The 22040-nt window shown below is 38.0% G+C and overlaps 1 protein-coding gene across 3 annotated transcripts in view; it reads left to right on the forward strand.

Moving 5' to 3' along the window:
- CSRNP3 (cysteine and serine rich nuclear protein 3) overlaps positions 1-22040 on the forward strand; it is a 221467-nt gene that overhangs the window by 169425 nt on the left and 30002 nt on the right. The gene's annotated exons all lie outside the window — the stretch shown is intronic.

Below are 22040 nucleotides of genomic sequence, written 5' to 3' on the forward strand. Positions count from 1 at the left end.
AGACCTATTCACAATATCACACGTGTCATGGCATACTCAGTTCTGATCCAAGGTAGGTTTGGTTGGCTTGTTTTTTTGTTTTGTTTTTGTTTTTAGCTAAAATTTCTGATAGAATGGCACAATGTATGGCAGAAGGTATTGCTGGATCAAAGCAACAGGTGAATCACAGAACTATGATTCTAGGTTGATTTAACAAGGCTATAGCAGGAACTCATAATATAGCTTGAAATTAAAGGAACAAGTCTATGTTCTGAACAGATGGAAAGACCTTAACAAGACTAGGCCTGTCACTAGGAAAGGTTGAGTTCTAACAAGGAAATGGAACGTGAATCCAGAAGCAAGAATAAGGCTACATTTTAAATTGTCTGGGTCTTTATATAGAGATTTGGTGGAAACCCTACTACCCAGTGGGTGTGAGTATGCCCTGAGATGGGGAAACAGATTAATTGTATACCTGGCATCACTAATGGAGATGGAGCTATTAGTGTATTTTCAGACTCATTATCATTGGCTCAGAATTAGGTGGCATTAGTACTCACAGCTGGTCGTGATTGGGACAGGAAAGGAGCGCCACATTCATGACCATTACTGAATGGTTTCTGCTCTGTAACATACTTTATGGATCTTTGTGAATAAGTACCAGTGCTTATGCTTAATGGAGTTTTGAAAATGTAAAACATATGGTCATAAGTGCCAGAGTATAAGATGACTCATTTATAGGAATGCCATTTCATGCATGCATTAAACAATTTCATTGTCTTCAATTCAGAAAACTATAGTAGAAGTGTTTCTTAATGTACCAAATGGAGAATTTACAGTCTTTGTAAATCTACTTTTTGTGAATGTTCATTATGTGAAAGTTGGAAAGTTCAAACAGTGTACAGATACAGATTCATTACTCTAAGACAACCAGTATTTGCATTGTATTAACCCAGTATTTTTTAAAATGTACTATTATGTAGTTGCTACATATTGTTAAACCCTTTTTAATGCCCCTTTTTCACTGAATACAATATCAGGCATTTTCTAATATTATTAAAATATCTATAGAATCTTATTAATTTTATTGGCTACAAAAATATCCCTACATATATAGTACAAGAGACAGTCATTTTACTCAACCATTCCTATGAAGTCAGGCATTTAGGTGTTTTGTCAACGTTTCATTATTATATTTAACTTAGTGATGAACACATTTTGACATAAATCATTTTCTAGGCTGGGAGTGGTGGCTCACGCCTATAATCACAGCACTTTGGGAGGCCAAGGCAGGTGGATCACTGGAGATCAGGATTTCAAGACCAGCCTGACCAACATAGTGAAACCCCATCTCTACTAAAAATACAAAATAAACTGGGTATGGTGGCACATGCCTGTAATCCCAGCTACTCGGGAGGCTGAGGCAGGAGAATTGCTTGAACCCAGGAGGCAGAGGTTGCAGTGAACTGAGATCATGCCATTGCACTCCAACCTGGGCAACAAGAGTGAAACTCCATCTCAAAAAAAAAAAAATCATTTTCTAAATTTCTGATCATAGCCTTAATACTGATTTCTATATTTAGAACTATTTATTTTTTATTTTTTTAAAAGATGAAGATTTTCTCAGGTTCTTGTTATACATTGAGGAATTGCTCTCTGAAAATGTTGTAATCATTATTATGCCAACCAGTAGTATAGAAAAGTACCTATCTCTGTGTACTCTTGCCACAATTGAAAATTTGTATAATTTTGCATTCTTTGCTAGACAGAAAAAATTATATTTTGTAATTTTGATTTTTATTTCTTTGTGATCACTGAAGTTGAACACTTTCTTAAATATATTTTTAATATTTGAATATTATTTTTTGTCAGCTTTGTATTCATAAACTTTGCTTATCAATTGTTGGGAAATGTCCTGTGACAGAAAAAGTACAGTTGATTCTCAATACTCGTGATAGTTATGTTCCATAAGGTTTCAGGGAAGACTGATTTAGTAAATACAGAGTCGTTGCTCCTAGTACCTGTGAGCCTCTGGTCATAACATTTTCATCCACCAATCAATACATAATCTTGTTTTGTTTGTTTCCGTTTAAAGACACCTTATTAAATATATGTTGTTGATTGATTAACATTAAACTCATGACCAACAACACTGCAACTTATGCCTGAAAAAAAGCATGTCTTGTCATGTATTTTCTCTACATGACACATCATTGCTTTCTTGCACTTAGGAATAGTAGACAGCACTTGTACTTGGGGGCATTTTAAAACAGCAAAATTACCTACAAAAAGCACAAAACGTGCAAATAATGTGGCACTAAACACCATATGAAGGACACTTGTTTACAGTAGGAGAGCTGAAATAGGAAGGCAAAAGTCACCTTGTTCAGCTTCAACTGGGAACCTACACATGGGACAACTCAATTTTTCACTGTTCTGCAAGGTCTGTGAATGTGTATTGATTTGGAGTTACAAATAAATTCAGAGTCTATAAGTAATGAGAATCAACTGTTTCTTCATATCTTAGTGATCTGGCCACAAGGTGCATGGTTACATATATGGCTGAGTAAAGAAGTTAATGAGTGGATGGATAAATATAAATCTGTTCATTTTAAAGGGAACAAGTCAAAAGGTGTCCTTTAAATCCCATGATTTTGAAATATACACAGGAGTTGCCATACCCAACAGCAAAGAAAGGACAAATCTGAGAATGACAAAGTCAGCATTTTGACACCTGAGGAGATGCAGCAGACAGGGAAATGGAAAGGGCATTGCTGTGAAGCCAGGCAGAGTTGAATGTGAGACTCATTTTCCAGACTTATGACCTTGGAGGAGAGCCCCTTGGAGCCTCTAATTCCTCCTTCAGAAAATCAAGATTAAAATATCCGTCTTAGACTGTCTCTTACAGATACCTTTTGTCTCTCATTCATAATTATGACCCTAGGACTTAGCATTATTCCTGATATATTTGCCAATTATCTGTCAGAAATATATCAGATATTCAGTGTCCATTACCTTTATGTGCCAAAACCAAATATCAGATCCCAAAAAAAGTATTTAAATTCCAGAATGCTATACATTTAAAGTACAGAACAGAGAATTTTAATTGTAAATTGTAAAATCCTTATCATGTGGGGCTAGTTGCCTCCAGTAAATAGTTAACACATATTGATTCTCTGTGTCAGGCACTCTACTGCTTCATATAAATGATTTATGTGAATTCAAATCATATAAATGATTTATTGATTTCTTTACTTTTATTTAACAAACACTTATATAGTACTTACTATCTGCCAAACTTTGTTTAATGTGTTACAAATATTTATTTAATCCTCATAACATCACTATGTGGTGAGTATTATTATTAAAACCATTTATACATAAGGTGACTGAGACAGAAAGATTAATTTGTCCTAGGTCACCCAGCAAGTAAATGACAGAGCAGGATATGAACTAAGTGCTTTTTGTCCACAGTTCATGTTTATGCCATTACTTCATCACTGCCCTAGGAGATTCCAGATAAGGAATTGATGCAATAGCTGACCTCAGGTGGCAATGAACCTACTGGTATGTTTCACTCCAAAGCCTGCATCATTAGGATTGATAGCTTCAGGCCACTAGCAGTCTGGTACTGCAGAGGCTTACAGGGGTTTACTACTTACGCTGCTTCTAGCAGCTTCTAAGATGCAGGTAGCTTTCTCTACCCGTTTTCTAAATAATGTAGCTACATTATTATTGCCTAATTCTAGAGTTTGGATCCTGGGAGCAGCTGTTCATAGGATATAACAAGGAAGAAGAAAGAGTATGAGACCATTCCAGAACTAATAAAGGAAGGCAATATAGTGTCAAGATTAACAGCTTGAGCTTGAGCTTGACACTGTCTGCATTCAAATCAGGCTTCTGTGTTACCAGCTGTAAGGTTTTGGTAAATTACTTCACCTCTCTGGACCTCAGTTTCATTTACAAAATTGGTATAGTTTTACCTGTTTAAACTATGATCGTGCTGCTGTGAGGATTCAATGAATTCATACCTATAAAGCAATAAGAAAGGTCCTTGACACATGGTAAGCATACAAATAAAACATCACTAACAGAAGCAACATTTGAAAATAATCCATTTATCTTTTACCTAGTTCCATCTCTTGTGTTCTAGTAGGTTTCCAAACTTTTGTGGTCGCACACCTCTATTATTAAAATGTTTAAACATGCATACCAATATCTTTGTTTTATGTATAAATAATGGAAACCTATTGCTGTAGTAATAGATTGTGTGCAATTTTAAACCAGACCACAACAATGGTTCACCAGTTCTAGTTTACCTTTCTCTAATACCCTTGAGCTGCTCTGGGGCACCCCTGCGTTGTCAGTGCTTAGACCTCCCATCCCTGAAGAGTTCTTTACTCAAAGCTATCTGTCGCCTCCTCCAGTCTTTCTCAATTCCAAAGACTTACTAAAGACAAAAGGGTAACTTCTTCTGTTGAAGGAAAGTAATTAAATTCATTATCATCTGGGAAGAGTAATCGTGCTTTAACTCTCCCAGGATTATTCACATACTCAAAAAATGTCCTGTGTTATCCTTACTGAATCCTTTATCAAAGGTCAGGAGTCTGGGAACCACAGCAGGCAAGTCTACCTTAAAAGAATTCTGCTTCTCACTTTTTCCTTTTTTCCAACTCTAAAGTCCGAGAGACCCTTTGGGAAGTGAATTGGTCTCTGGCAGGGATCAGAGATGAAAATTTTCCTCATGTAAATCACTTAAAAATTAAATTTAGAGTTACTGAAGCCTGTGTACGTGAGACAGAGATCAGAGGAACTGGTTAGTAGATAATACTGAGAACCAAGATTTGGAATTTTAGTTTGCTCCAGATGATAAAGGAAACATGGAAATTTTTTGAGAAGTGCTCTTTAAAGATAAAAGAGGTTGGATCCTGCTTTTATAAAATTTAGTATAAGCATTATTCTGCTCCTATCCAAGGAAATATAAACTCCTAAAATGTAGAGGGGAAACAAACCTCTTTATGCCTTCCTTTTTACAGTCCAAGCTGAGGTTACATCTGGCTTTGGAAAGAATATTTCTTGTAACAAATAGCCCATATGTCATAAGAGTAGCACAGATAAAAGACAAAAATAGACTCTTTGGGATGTTTCTATGCATCCAGTTGTACCTGAGAATACACACACACACACACACACACACACACACACACACACACGGTATACTGTATGCATTGCCCTATGCAGCATGTAGAAGTGAAAGCAGAGCTGTAGCTAACACCGCTCTTTGGGGCTGCCAAAATGATTCCAAAGAGCTTTATACTGATTCTCTCCTCTGGCAAGATGCTTGCAAAGGGAAGTATCTGTGAGCTCTGAGGAGACCTAGAGGAAAAATATATTTCACAGGAATAAAAACACTTCATTAAGCGTTCCTTAGGAAACCTTTTAGTTTGTAGACTCCTCACAGGGAAAGATCGTTTCTTCAGGTGATTTGAATTTTGCTTTCACATACTATATGATAGCTATGATATATTTACTTGTGAGATTATTGTTTTGCAAGAATTGCAGTGTTTAGTAAGAGAAGTGGCATTGATAAAATTTCTGGGAAATCTAAAAATGATAATGCATTTTTTTCTTTTCTTTTTTTTTTTTTTTTAGATTTAGCCTTGCTCTTTGCTGCCTAGGCAGGAGTGTAATGACGTGATCTCAGCTCACCGCAACCTCCACCTCCTGGGTTCAAGCGATTCTCCTGCCTCAGCCTCCCAAGTAGCTGGGATTACAGGCATGTGCCGCCATGCCCAGCTAATTTTGTATTTTTAGTAGAGATGGGGTTTTGCCATGCTGACCAGGCTGGTCTTGAACTCCTGACCTCAGGTGATCCGCCCATCTCAGTCTCCCAAAGTGCTGGGATTACAAACGTGAGCCACCGTGCCCAACTTACATATTCTTTATGATCGTATTTTTCAAATTTGCTCTGTGCTATATTCTGTCATTTAGAAACTTTGGTAAAGATGGTTGGAGTTACATGCAGGAAAAAGAGACGGGAGAAAGAGAGAGAGAGAGAGAGAGAAGATTATAGAGTGATTCTATTCTCCCATGGGTATTTTAGAGTATTCTTTAACAACATAAAACTGCTAGATGATGCAATATGAGCTAAATTACAAAATTTTAACCTATAAACCCCACTCATGCATTTAACACATGTGTATTGAATGACTACTCTATGCCAGATGCTTGGAATCTGTGAATGAAAAAATAAATCAAAACCCTGTTGGAAAACATTCCCCCATGTGCTTTGCACTCTTCTACATCTTTCTGAGGATAATAAGAATGCACTGCCCTGACTTGTCCTTACTTGGACCATTTCTCAATGTTGTGTTTGTAGCAAGCAAGCTTGAGGGATGAGGAAATGTATTCCTCTGGGACAAAGAACAGTCTTGCTTACTGCTTGCTAAAAACCAGTAGGTTAGCAAGCTTTTGAGCCTTTGGTGCAGTACAAACCCACTATGTGCATAACATCTGTTTGGCCCCTCCACACTGCCCCTGTAGAATTTGAGGATCATGGAGTACCAACCGAAACATGATGCTCTTGTTGCTTCCTGGGCTGTGAGTAATACAGTTCTTTATTTTTGGCCCTGGAGTCTCATGTCTTTTGCCACCATCTGTGAACATTAATAAAATGACTTTAAAAAATTAGGGTAAAATCAGTCCCAGACATGCCAAAACCCTGCCCTCATTCAACCTATATTCTAGACCATAATGTTTCAGTTCTATCATGATTCCATATTTTTATAAAATTTGAAATCGTCCTTGCTTATTTCTGCTCCTTCTCTCATGATCTCATCAACTAGGCCTTCTACTTATGTCTCATCACCATTACCCTTATGAAATTAAATTATCTGTCTTAGAACACATGCATCTGTATTATAAAATTTCACAGGAAATTAATAAATCTTAAGCAATATGATTTTTTTACAGGACAGTCACTCCTTTAAGGCACAGATGACAATTTAAGTACTAAGAGGCAGAATCGTTTTGTAAAACCATCACTAATGGGCTGCTAATGGCAGGAACTTCAGTCATGTGTTTTTGCTAGAGGTCAATACCAATTAGCGATACATTATCAGCAGGATTTCTCTTTCAAAATCATTTATAATATTCAGGTAACTCTTCCCCGCCAGCTACTTGCTTTTTAGAGATGAGTTTACAAACTCATTATCGTTGGATTTTTTAGAGATTATGGAGCCCGGGTTAGTTTGTCATGTTAGATCTTCTGATGTGTAAAATATAGCATATTTCAAATGGTTTCTAATGCAAAAGTTATGTGTACCCTCAAGCCATGAAAGTCGTGTACCTTTGCTTCAATACATATTTTTTTCTTTGAAAAATACCCCAGGAAAACAGGTAAAGTGACTAGAAATTATTGAAGAAGAAAGACATGTTGAGAATGAGGCTTCAGGGGAAAACTCTTGAATGTCATCTTATCATTCAGAATTAAAGAAAATATATTTAGGAAATATAAATGCTTACTTATTTAGCCCATTGTTTAATTATTCATTCACTTAGTTTAAACAAACATGTATCAAGTGAATTTTAGTGCCCAGCAGTGTGCTGTACCCTGAGGGTTCCATAGTAAGATATAATCCTTGCAACCCAAGACCTGAGTAGAGGAGAGAGACACACACATACTCACATTTTTATTATCAGTATCGAAGCAAGCATGCTTTGGAAATGTGTAGAAAGAACAGTTACTTCATCCTAGGGACTCTGTGGAAGGCTTCCTGGTGGTGACATTTAAACTGAGTCTCAATTTTATTTTTCTAGTACATATTGAGTGATAATTCTATGCCAGACATTGTGCTCACGTAATTATTTTATCCATAGTTTTGAAAATTCTTAGACATTGACTTAGTCCATTTTCGCTGCTGTAACAAAATACCATAAACTGGGTAACTTATAAACAGCAGAAATTTATTTCTCATAGTTCTAGGGGCTAGGAAGTCAAGTTCAAGGGCACCAGTAGATCTGGTGTCTGGTAAGGGTCCACCTCCTCATAGATGGCACCTCCTTGCTGTGTCCTCATATGGTTGAAGGTGTCACGGTCTCTCTGGGGTTTCTTTATAAAAAGGGCACTAAGGCCAGGCACAGTGGCTCACGCTTGTAATTACAGCACTTTGAGAGGCCGAGGCAGGTGAATCACTTGAGACCAGGAGTTCAAGAACAGCCTGGTCAACATGGTGAAACCCCATCTCTACTAAAAATAAAATAATTAGCTGGGTGTGGTGGCATGCACCTGTAATCCCAGCTTCTTGGAAGGCTGAGGCATGAGAATTGCTTGAACCTGGGAAGTAGAGGCTGCAGTGAGCTGAGATTGTGCCACTGCACTCCAGCCTGGGTGACAGAGTGAGACTCTGTCTCAAAAAAATCAAAAATAAACAAATAAAAAGGGCACTAATCCCATTCATGAGAGTGCCACCCCCAAAACCTAACAACCTCCCAAATGCTCCACTACCTGATACCATCACCTTGGAGGTTAGAATTTCAACATATAAATTTTGGAAGAACACAAACAAACATTCAGACCATAGCAGATACTGAGAAGATTAAGAAAACTTGAAGTGCATGCCCAATTTTAAAATGTGATCTATTTACAGAAAAATCATAGTTATAGTAAAATTTTCCCTTTGTTTTTGATGTTTGCAACCCTCCCAAATCACTCACCGACAGCCAGCTAACAGAGGATACCCAAGTAAACCCAACTGTCCCTCTCCTAGCTGCCCTTATGACCTCTGCTTTAATTCTCATTCTGCAGCCCTGTGTCTCCATTTTATTTGTTTATTTATTTTTGAGACAGGGTTTTACACCTTTCACCTAGGCTGGAGTGCAATGGCAAGATCTCTGCTCACTGCAACCTCTGCTTCCTAGGCTCAAGTGATTTTTCTGCCTCAGCCTTCAGAGTAGCTGTGACCAGCTAATTTTTGTGGGTTGTTTTTTTTTGGGTTTTTTTTTTTTTTTTTTTTTTTTTTTTGTAGAGACAGGGTTTCACCATATTGCCCAGGCTGGTCTCAAACTCGTGAACTCAAGCGATCCACCTGCATTGGCCTCCCAGAGTGCTGGGATAACAGGTGTGAGCCATTGCACCCAGCCTGGATCTTTATTTTAAATGTAGAAGTTCAGACATATGGATTCAGTAAAACAGAGTAGATTAAATTCCTCCTTTGTTTTTTAATGACTTAGATTTTTATTCGGGATAAGTATAGTAAAGGCTTTTTTAGATTTAATGGCATTTCTTTTTTTTTTTTTAAGCATGCATCAAGATTTCATCCTTCTCAGCAAAGTTAAAAGTTCAAGTGTGTGATTTTGGGCCCAGTCTTGCTCTCCAGAATAATTTCCAAGACATTTTAGAATTTTTTGTTGCTCTTGTTGCTGTTGAGGATTTGTTTTTGTTTTGTTTCTTTGTTGTTGTTTTTAAGTGATGTTCTGACCTGGATTATCATGATGTATTAGGCTTGACAGGGTCTCATTGTTGGACCAGATGAAATACTGCTTGGGAAGTCACTGAGCAGGTGGAAAATGCTGTTTAATCCTTGTAACAGGAGAGGCTCATGGTGGTATTGAGAAAATGTAAAACACAGCAAAACAGGTTAGTAGAGCTGAAGAATAGCAAATGTTTCCTTCTGTCATTGTGTCAGAATGCCTCATGCGGCTTTATTTTGCACTGAGATATTCCATGTCCCCAAAATATTTCTCCGGTGGTGGTAATGAATTGCATTGCCCTCTTGGTTGTAAGAGCGCGGGTATTCTGCTGAGGAGCCATATGGTTCCCATTTATTTTAATGTGTCTTTGACATCAGGAGAATTGCTGAGACAGCAGAGGGAAGTGCTTACACCTTGAACTGCAGCCAGAACTGTGATTATTTATGTTTAGTAACGACTACTTTTTTTCTCAATAAAAAATGATATAATCTGAAGATGTTATTCATGTTGCGATTTTAATAACACTGGAGTATAGGTTTATATATTTTGGAAATAACTGTTACTTTAGTGGCAGTGAAATTTGTTTCTTAAGCATGAAGTTTTAGTGTTTAATTGCACATATGAGAGATTAAGGAAACAAGCTGGGAAGTAGGTAGTACTTGTTTTCTCCCCGATAATAAAGGAACACACTTTTTATTTGGTTTAACAGCATCACCAAGATAGTACTCTGCATATGTAATGCTTTCCATCTGTGGTTCATAAGATTTTTTACAAATGTAATTATTTCTCATAGTATTCATGTGAGGTAGACAAACATAATTCTGAAAATATTAATGGAGAAACTAAGAAATGCAATGCTCATTAATGTAACTTGCATAATGGATTTTAGCAAGTATTAAAATTCAGATTTTAAATCGATTACATTATCTGACAATTTATTATTTTCCAGACATCGGGACAGGAAAATATTTTCTCTAATTCATTAGCAATATGACATGCTTACAATAAAAAAAAAAAAAAACGCTCTTTAAAAATGAAAAGGCAGATGCCTCAATAATGTATGTTCCATATGTAAATGTTAACATTGGCTGTGTGGAAATCTTTAAAAATTCCATGGAAAATATTATGTTATCTAGAAAAATGTAGATAATGTGGAAAGAGAAAGGAGCTGATAACATTGATCAAAATTCTGTAAAATGGTTCTCAACAGTAATAACGTCAAGTGCTAGCTGAGTACAGATAGTCCCTGACTCCTTAATGCTGGTTGGACTTATGTTTTTTGATTTTACAGCGGTGAGAAAGCAGTAGGCATTCAGTAGAAACCGTATTTTGAGTACCCATACAACCATTCTGTTTTTCACTTTCAGTACAGTATTCAGTAAATTACATAAGATATTCAATGCTTTGTTATAAATAGGCTTTTCATTAGATGACTTGGCCCCCTGTAGGCTGAGGTAAGGTATTCTGAGCATGTGTAAGCTAGGCTAGGCTAAGTTATGATGTTCTGTAGGTTAGGTGTATTAAATATATTTTGACTTACACTATTTACAACTTATGATGGGTTTCTTGGAAAGTAATTCCATTGAAAGTTAAAAAGGAGCATCTGTGTATTATATAGAATGGGGGAAAATACCTAATTTTTGGTCTGCTTTGGTTAGAGCTGAGCAAAATTCAGTGCCTATATTCAGCAAAACATTAATATTATATTGTGTTTTCAGTATTTTTCTTTTGGATTTTAATATATAAATTTTTAAAGTGATTTGTTGTGTAAGAACAAAATCGAACCAAAATGAAGACTTACTGTCAAATGTAGAATTGGAACACCAAAATTCATGAAGCCTAGTGCTATAAATTTGATTTATTGATGCAAAAGGAAAATCATATATCTAAATTAAAATAAAATTAGTAGATCACTCAGTGGTACAATTTTACATATAATTTAATCTAATCTTTTAGTTTAACAATTCATCATCCCCAAAATTAATTGCATTTTATGTTGATGGCTAGGCATCCTTCCAGTTGGCATATTGCAGGCTTTCAGTGGGTTATTAGTTTTGTGTAAGCAGGAGGATCGGTGCTAAGTCAATTAGATAAAATTATTTATAAAAGATAAAATACTTAAAAAATTTTTTTTTTGCTTTCTTTTTAGAGGGAGTCTCAGACTGTCGCCTTCTTCAGGTTGGAGTTTTTTTGTGCATTTGATCTCAGCCTCACTGCAAGCTCCGGCCCCAGGTTTACGCCATTCTTCCGCTCCCAGTCTCCCTATAGGCTGGGACTATAGGTTTCACCTCACTCTGCTATTTTTTTTTTTGTAGCATTTTTAGGTAGAGACGTGGGTTTCACTGTTAGCTTGGATGGTCTCACCCTGATCTCCTGGATCTCGTGATCCACTTGTCTCGGCCTCCCAAAGTGCTGGGATTATGCTTGAGCTACCTCGGCCCTTTTTGCTTTCTTGATCTGCAGTCCAATGCTCTACCTTTGAGCTATACCCCCTCTTAAATTTTTGTTTTTTTAATTTCGAGTTTATAACTTTAAAATATAGTATGTCTTGCTTTTGTCCTAGCAAAGTGCCATTTTGTTGTTGTTGTTGTTGTTGTTGTTTTGTAGATCACTCACAAGAATTAGGGGGGAAGAGGAAAGGGCATGCTTAAAAAATAAAATGTGTGGATGAACAATTGCTAGTTTTGCAAAGTGATCACCTTTTATGAGTTAATCATATTAATTATTTATGACATGAAGGCTGGAAGGTCAAAGTGTGTATTAAATTTTCATATGCAGCTTTCAGAATTTACATCAAAATCTTGGGCAATAAACCTTACTTTTTTCCAACCTGAGAATTTTCAGTAGATGAGTACTCGATCAAACCAACCCTATGAAGTCAAATTCAGCTTGCAGAGAGCTGAACAGCCTGGACTGTGCCTGTCAGCAGAGACTGGGAGGAGAGCTGGTTCCCTTCATGCATATCTCTTGCTTGCTTGTGTGGACGTAACCGACAGACTGAATGGATGACGACGTGACATGCATGTTCATGATCCAAAACAAAGCTTTAGTCAATCAGCTTCAAGGGTCATCTTTTTATATTATTTCTGTTCTTGCTATTTTGTTCTTGTTGTTTAAATGCGTATGCAGTATTTGCACATATCTTGATAGAATACTTATTATGTCACTTAGTCTTATATGAGAGGATTTTTTTCTTTGTAAACTAGCAATTTAAACAAAAGAGTCTTGTCTTGAATTATTTCACTCAGACGCTGCAATGCGCAAAAGACATTATTAGTCTTGAGGGTAATCCATTGTGAATATTTTCAATTTAATATGGGAATGGGAAATATTTACAGCTAAATGGATAAAGTACCTAATCCTATCTATGAATTATAAACCTAGTTCTCCTCTACCAAAGGATTGATATCAGAATGACAACTGGTTCTTATATGTGTCTATCATATTTTATATGGTCTAGTCTACTTGCTGCTTTACTAATACATAATTTGGTTGGTTGGTTAGAAACAGGGAAGAGTGGCATTTAAGGGCTGAGGAGAGACATGCACTACAATTTTAATAGCATTTAGAGCTATTAGTCTTAATACAGGGAACCGAATATATCAGCAAGAAATAGACTTGGACTAAAAACGATGAGCATCACCTAAGTGGAGGCTACTTTTTTTTTATTTTTATTTTTGAATTCTACTTTCATAGTAATAAGCAATAGTAAAAAAGGAAAAAAATAAGACCCCTGACTTGTTGTCCATTTGGTACATTAAGATACTTTTTTACATTTACTGCCTCTGTTTCAGTTCGGATTATTCTTCTGGGAAGAAAAACAACTTAATTCCAAAACATTGGATAATTAAAAACATTTCCCTATATCATGCCCGTTGTTTAAGGTGGGATTTTTTTCTTTTGTTTGTGATTGTTAGTATGTGTTTTAAACTCTTTATAACTGAATGTAAAATAACAGATCAGCTTATATGACATACTTAAGGTAATTTGGATTTTGTTCATGGTTAGAAAGAAAATAGTCCCAATTAGTCTTTGTTTTCATTTTGCCTCTCATTCACCCATGATACTTCTTTAGTATAAGTCTTTTGGAGTTTTATCCACTTAAACAATGTATTACTAAATCCCTTATTTGAGCAAATTAAATTTAAAAAGCTGACTGGGGCAAGTATATTCAGGAAACAAGAATGTGACTGGAATAAAAAGGGACAATTAGAACAAGGAAAGATTACTTTTAATACCAAACTAGATTTCATTTTCAAAGGAATTATTGCTATAGTTCTTAGTTGCTAGACCCATTTTTACTCCTTGTGGTTAAGACTTGAGATCATGTAGGTGACACAATTATCAAGAGAAGCCAACCTTGGCAATCATGTCAAGTTGGAGAAGATTTGAGCATATGATCACAGGAAATTTACAGAAGTCATTTGTAAATGTTAAGTTAATCTTAATAACTTCAATCATTGGAAATTGATTTAATATTCAATCTGTTATGCTAATTTCTATACGAAATAATTTCTGATGAAACTGGATCTTCTGTTTATAAGCTAAACTTCCTGGTTTGATAACAGATTTAATCTCGATTTGTTCTTCAAAAGGTAAGAAGCAACACACACATCACACATCTTCAGAGCCCCTGATCAGTTTGGTCTGTATGATTTAAAAACACAAATTTTCATTGCCCAGTGCTTACCAAGAAAAACAAGTTGATTTCAGCAATCTCACTTCGCTTCTACTAAGTTTCATCTAAATAAATAAATTCAAAACCATAGACTTGCAAATTATCTGGCATTTTCCTTTTGATCAGTTTAAGAGAGATAAGTTTATTATTGACTTTAGACCCAAATGGTAGAATTAATATCTTCCACAATTCTCCTCTCATTTAACATGAAACTAGACCATAACTTTTCAACCTCCATGTGCCAAACTTTGTGCCAAAATACATAACTCTGTTTACTGCTTTCTGCCTTTCTAGCAGGACTTTGCTGATAGGTGTTGACACAAAAAACAACAAGTGTACTTAAAGAGGATGACCAGCTCATTGCTCAAGCATTCGCTCCAGAGTGGTTGCCCTGTGGTGGAATTGGTGGTCCAGAACCTGATCTTCAATTTTACAGGCCCAGATATGTGATTGTCTGTGTGCATGCAGAAATGGCCAAACTCAAGTGGAATGATACACTAATAATGTTCACAAATAGCTAAAACACAAATCAGAAAGCAAATTTGATTATTTTCAATAAGAAATAAAGTTGACAAGTCAGGCAGATAATCTGGTAAACTTTAAGATTTATTCCATACCATATAAACAGATTGGTTTGTGAGTGTGGAAAGAGCAAAATCGGTTGAATTTTCCTAGAGCCTAGTGTGAATGAGCTGTGATACTTGATATACTCATCCCCTGTAGGGGATCAGAATATTCAGAATATTTATTTCATCGGAGTACTTGCTTCCCTGGATGATACTGCAAACATACTGAATAATTCTTAGTTTTTGGTTTCTATTTTTAATTGGCTCTTTTCACGAGTTCTTTGTTTATATAATTTATATACTGATTATTTTATGTGTCTATATTCTTACCCTGGCATTGTGGATTGTCAGTGTTCCAATTCTTTTCTCCATTCATTTTGAAAGCTTTTTTTGTTTGTTTCTTTGTTTTGTTTATTCGTTTTTTTATTTGTTTGTTTGTTTTTGTTTGTTTGTTTTTTGAGACAGAGTTTTGCTCTGTCGCCCAGGCTGGAGGGCAGTGGCATGATCTCAGCTCACTGCAAGCTCCGCCTCCCAGGTTCAAGCGATTCTCCTGCTCAGCCTCCCGAGTAGCTGGGATGACAGGCACCCACCACCACGCCTGGCTAATTTTTATATTTTTAGTAGACACAGGGTTTCCCCATGCTGGCCAGGCTGGTGTTGAACTCCCAACCTCAGGTGATCCGCCTGCCTCAGCCTCTCAAAGTGCTGCGATTACAGGTGTGAGCTACTGCGCCTGGCCTGAAAGCATTCTTTCAAGGATAGGTAGCTTAGCAGGCCACGGTGGCTCATGCCTGTAATCCCAGCACTTTGGGAGGCTGAGGCAGGTGGATCACGAGGTCAGGAGATCAAGACCATGCTGGCTAACACGGTGAAACCCTGTCTCTACTCAAAATACAAAAAATTAGCCGGGCATGGTGGCGGGCGCCTGTAGTCCCAGCTACTCGGGAGGCTGAGGCAGGAGAATGGCATGAACCCAGGAGGTGGAGCTTGCAGTGAGCTGAGATCGCACCACTGCACTCCAGCCTGGGTGACAGAGTGAGACCTACTCTCAAAAAAAAAAAAAAAAGGTAGCTTCTGAAGATAGTGAGTATCAGTAACTGTGTGTTTATTCCTTTAATTTATAAAGATCAATATTATCTCTACTATATGTAAACATTTTATAGTAACACGAATATGGCCAGATGTGCTGAACATAATGGTGTTCCCAAGACCTGGGCAGTATATACAGTAGTGTTGCATTTAGATACTGTTGCTTCAGGCTGGTACTATGGTTAGGATAAAAGAAAAGGAGCTGAAAGACACTTCAAAAATAATGTCAAAGCTGGGCACGGTGGCTCACACCTGTAATCCCAGCACTTTGGGAGGCTGAGGCGGGCAGATCATGAGATCAGGAGATTGAGATCATCCTGGCCACCATGGGGAAACCCCCTCTCTACTAAAATACAAAAAATTAGCAAAGTGTGGTGGTGAGCACCTGTAGTCCCAGCTACACGGGAGACTGAGCCAGGGGAATCGCTTGAACCCAGGAGGCAGAAGTGCAGTGAGTTGAGGTCACGCCACTACACTCTAGCCTGGTGACAGAGCAAGACTACATCTCAAAAAAAAAAAAAATGGTGTCACATATGAAAACAGACTAATTATTTTTATTCATTTATTTATTTAAACTGGAGTCTCTGTCACCCAGACTGGAGTGCAGTATTGTAATCTCAGCTCCCCACAACCTCTGCCTCCTGGGCTCAAGTGATTATCGTGCCTCAGCGTCCCGAGTAGCTGGGACTACAGGCACGCACCACCACACCCGGCTAAGTTTTTGTATTTTTGGCAGAGATGGGGTTTCACCATGTTGCTCAGGCTGATCTCGAACTCCTGAGCTCGAAGGATCCACCTGCCTCAGCCTCCCAAAATGCTGGGATTACAGGCATGAGCCACTGCGCCCGCCAAAAACAGAGTAATTTTCAAAGTTCTCATGAAAGCCACATTCTCCTCCCTTCTTTTCTTGCTCTTGACCTTGCTATAGTAAAGCCAATACTGAACTCTGTAGAGACACACAGTAGAGCTTAGTCTTCTTGGAAAGGGCAGAAATTACTAGGTAGGTATATCAGGGAGGTTTCAGATTCCCTACGGGAGATGTGCTGAGTGAATTTAGTCTGCTTCTCGCAGGCTCAAAGGGCAGAGACTCGTTTTTATGACTTCATTTTGTGATGTTAGTCACATTGAGGCCTGGAGGCAGGAGAGAGCCCATAAAGGCTCATGTTAGTCCTCTGATTCAATCATCTGAAGAGAGACTTGGGTGGCTCTTAACTTCAGGAAAGCCACACTTCAAATATGCCCTATAAGGCTGATCTTGTAGTATTTCGAAGACTTCCTTTTAAATAGATTCCATAGGCTTCTGAATAATTGTTATCACAATGTTATGTAGAATATGCAAATGCTAAAGTAAACATAAGCACATGTTTGAATGATAAACCCTAATAGATAGGAGGAAGCACTATTCCTAATTCCTCTTGACAGTGTCAGCACTGCCAGGGGCTCAGATGAAGGCCTTCTGCTCCCTGACACTGTTGTCTTCAAGGCCTTAGAAAATCACCTCCGAGCTCTGGTTTTTTGGGAAAAGGTAATTTGGCTTTTCTGGGAAAGCATGGTGCAAAAGATTCATCCAGAAGGATGAATAATTCTTTTTTTTTTTTTTGAGACGGAGTCTTGCTCTGTGGCCCAGGCTGGAGTGCAGTGGCGCGATCTCCGCTCACTGTAAGCTCCACCTCCCGGGTTCACACCATTCTCCTGCCTCAGCCTCCCAAGTAGCTGGGACTACAGGCACCTGCCACCATGCCCGGCTAATTTTTTGTATTTTTAGTAGAGACGGGGTTTCACCGTGTTGGCCAGGATGGTCTCAATCTCCTAACCTCATGATTCGCCCACCTTGGCCTCCCAGAGTGAAGAATTCTTATAATCTAAAACTGCAGATGGAGATCTAAATACATTTGGAAAGGAAATTTGTTGGGAGTGCCACCAATTGTCTAAAAAGTAAGTAATAAAATTACCAGATGTGACTAGGCATGGTGGCTAACACTTATAATCCCAGAACTTTGGGAGGCCGAAGTGGGTGGATCACCTGAGGTTAGGAGTTCGAGAACAACCTGGCCAACATGGTGAAACCCTGTCTTTACTAAAAATACAAAAATTAGCTGGGCGTGGTGGCAGACACCTGTAATCCCAGCTACTCAGGAGGCCGAGGAAGGAGAATCATTTGAACCCAGGAGGCAGAGGTTGCAGTGAGCCGAGATCATGCCACTGTACTCCAGGCTGGGCAACAAGAGCGAACCTCTGTCACACACACACACACACACACACAAAATTACCAGAGGTGTGTATAATAATTGTTTTAAATGAGTACATTCAAACCTTTTTCCTTATCTATAAATTTATGGCCTTGAACAATAATGCCTTTAGGGCATCATTTTTATGATATCAAGAGCAAAAAAGATATAAAGTTATCATCACAAAACCAGAAGCTCTAGCCTGCTGTAAGGGGTGATGTATGACGTTGTCGGATTTGATAGCAGATTGCTGGGCAGATTGTTAAATTTGCCTTCTCTGGTGATCTTTTACATTTTGACAAATTCTTCCTTGTTTTAAGATGATTTAAACATATGGTTGTGAAACAGATCAGAACTTTTAAATCAAATTGAAAGTGTACTGCCTGGAGTACAGGTGTGTTACAGTGAATATATACATAAATAAATGGAAAAGTATGCACAAGTTGGAAAGCATTCCCTTTCTGGCAATATCTTCTGGAGAAGCAAAACAGTGGAGAAGAGGAAAGCTGCGAATTTCTGTGCTAAGGTCGTAATTCTCTTACTCTCTAATATTCTGAGTCTCTTCATTATGTCTGAGTTTCTCACCACTGGAATGGAAGCTTTACAAAGGCAGGGATCATCATCTGTGTATTTATTTATTTATTTATTCTTTTTATTTTTTGAGATGCAGTCTCTCTCTGTTGCCCAGGCTGGAGTGCAGTGGTGTGATTTCGGCTCACTGCAACCTCCACCTCCCATGTTCCAGCAATTCTCCTGCATCAGCCTCCTGAGTAGCTGGGATTATAGGTGTGCACCACCCTGCCTGGTTACTTTTTGTATTTTTAGTAGAGATGGGATTTCACCATGTTGGCCAGGATGGTCTCGATTTCCTGCCCTCAGGTGATCCACCTGTCTTGGCCCCTCAAAGTGCTGGGATTACAGGCATGAGCCGCACCCGGCATCATCTGTTTTTAACTGATGTATCCCAATCATCTAGAAAGTGGCTAGCACATCGTAGGCTCTCAATTTATACTTACTGATTAAACAAATCCATAAAATAGTATTAATCATAGCAGCCTCTATATATTTGGCTTGAATGTTTCATGGGGGAAAAATGAGACAAAGGAGCTTGAACTTCCTTGGAAGAAGATTCTTACATAAATCCGATTAGACTCAATTTTTTTTTTCATTGCTTACACAGCCTTCCAAATCAAAATCATCTTGAAGCCAGCAGCAGTTGATGTCTTCCAGAGGTAGTATGATGCCAAATCTCAGCCTTGCTCACCTCCCTTAGTGTGGCCTCAGCTGTATGCTGAAATATGGTAGTGAAAAGACTGGGCTCTGAATAACAGATGCCAGTTTTTTCATTAGTTGTATGACCCTGGCCATGTTTTTTAACCTTTGGTAATTTGGTTTCCTAACAATGGGGACATGAGTAATATCAACCAGGGAGTTCTAAGGATAAAATGAGATAATTCATATAAAGTTGCCTGCATAGTACAGCACATGGGAAGCACTCCACAAATGTTAAATTATAGCATTTTGCCATCTGAGGATTTCTTCTCAGTTCATTTTCTTCTGTTCATTTTTCTGCTTGAGCACTTGTGTCAGTTTCCTTGGGCTGCCATAAAAATGACGGCAAACAAGATGGCTTACAACAGCAGAAATTGCTCACAGTTCTGGAGGCTAGATGACCAAGGTTTTGGCAGGGCCAGGCTCCCTCTGAAAGCTTTGGGAAAGGATCTTCCCTTGAGTATTTCAGTTTCTGGAGCCCCTGACATTCTTGACTTGTGGTGGAGAATCCCCATCTCTGCATCAGTCTTCACACGGTGTTCTTCCTGTGTCTCTTCACATCGTCTTCCCTCTACGTGTGTCTGTGTCCAAGTTTTAACTTTTATAAACACACCAGTCATCTTGGATTAGGGCCCACCCTAGTGAACTTATTTTAATTTGTTTACTTCTGTAAAGTCCCCACTTCCAAAAGAGACTACATTCTGAGGTACTCGGGATTAGAACTTTAGCGTATTTGATGGAGAGGGACAAAATTCAACCCCTAATAGAAGAGCAAACAGGAAAAAAACAATGAACTGAGGAGAATTCCTCAGCTAGCAAAATAATAGCATGATTCTTTCTTCTCAACTAAGCATGCCTTTCCTTCCCCAGTGGGGGTGGATCATATAATTTGGCAGCAAATTAGGAGCTTTCAGTTTAGGCTTACCTGTCTTACTAACAGTCTACATCAAAAAAAGTAACTCAAATTCTACAGACCTGGGTTACTTCAATGTAAAATGAAGGGGCTGAACCAGATGATTCTACCATGCGTTCTAATTTCAAAAGGTCATATTTACAAAGTGTGGCCCTCTTTTTCTCAACTGCAGTCAGTGTCTACCTCTCCTGGATTCTCTGTGCATTTTGATGTTCCTGTAACTAGTAATAAAGGCTCCCATCATTACTACGAAAAAATCAGTATGTGAGATAATTGATATGTTAATTAGTTTGAGCAGTTTCACAATGCATACATATATCAAAGCATCACGCTGAGCATCATTAATATATATAATATTTATTCATCAATTAAAAAATAAATAAGAAGGGCCGGGCGCGGTGGCTCACGCCTGTAATCCCAGCACTTTGGGAGGCCAAGGTGGGCGGATCACGAGGTCAGGAGATCGAGACCATGCTGGATAACACGGTGAAACCCCGTCTCTACTAAAAATACAAAAAAAAATTAGCCAGGCGTGGTGGTGGGCGCCTGTAGTCCTAGCTACTCAGGAGGCTGAGACGGGAGAATGGCATGACCCTGGGAGACGAAGCTTGCAGTGAGCTGAGATTGTGCTACTGCACTCCAGCCTGGGCGACAGAGCAAGACTCCGTCTCAAAAAATAAATAAATAAATAAATAAATAAATAAGAGGAAGAATAAGTAGTTCTGATATATCTCAGGCAATTTCATTTGTCCCAATGTAAACTTACATTAGAATCCCATTGTTCTTAATGCTATTTAATGAGAACACTGATCTTTTCCAATGAAAGTTTTATTAGATTTAGATTGATAAAGTATCTAAATAGTGCCAGTGAGCCTTTTTGTGTGTGTTTTTATTGCTTTTTGAAATTTTCTAAAATTTGTAGACATTTGTTTTAATGTCAAACACCCTCCACATAGAAATAAGATCTGAGGTATGAGGGTTTGTACTATGTGTCTTTTTTGATTATAGTATAATACAACTTCTGTGAAAGTCATAAAACCAAAATTCCAAGGGTTAGAGGAAATGAGAAATTACAGTTGTCCCTGGTTATCTGCAGTGTTGATTTCCTCAGTTTCAGTTATCTGTGGTTAAGCGCAATCCAAAAATATTAAATGAAAATATCCTGAAATAAAGCATTTTTAGTTTTAAATTGCAGGCTGTTGGGAATAGTGTGATGAAATCTCACACTGTCCCATTCCCGTTCCCCAAGGCTTTGAATCTTCTCTTTGTCCAGCACATCAGTGTTGTCTATGCTACTGGCCCATTAGTTACATAGTAGCCATCTCGGTTATCAGATCAACTGCCGTGGGTATCCCAGTGCTTATGTTCAAGGAGCCCTTCTTTTACCTAATAATACCCCAAAGCACAAGAGTAGTGATGCTCTTATATCATTATAATTGCTTTATTTTACTATTAGCTATTATAATTAATTTCTTACTGTGCCTTATCTTAGGTATGTATATATAGGAAAAAACATAGTATATATAGGGCTCAATACTGTCTGTGATTTCAAGCATCCACAGGAGGTCTGAGAACATATCCTCTAAAGATAAGTGGGGACTACTATAAATGCTGCCACAGATTCACAGACTATTGACAACTTTCCTGAAAGTTTGCTTAGAATATCGTTTACTTAAAAGTACAGACCACCATTATACTTAAAAGTCTACTCTGCCGCAGCTAGAAGAAAATTTAAGAAAGAAAATAAGAACTCTATGCCTACTCTGGGATGTAACAGTTTTAGAGTGCCATAGCCAAGGGTCAACCATAGATAGATTCAAGATCACCAAATGGCATTTTCTTGG

Source organism: Papio anubis, chromosome 10 (genome assembly GCF_008728515.1).
Source record: "Papio anubis isolate 15944 chromosome 10, Panubis1.0, whole genome shotgun sequence".
NCBI lineage: Eukaryota > Metazoa > Chordata > Mammalia > Primates > Cercopithecidae > Papio > Papio anubis.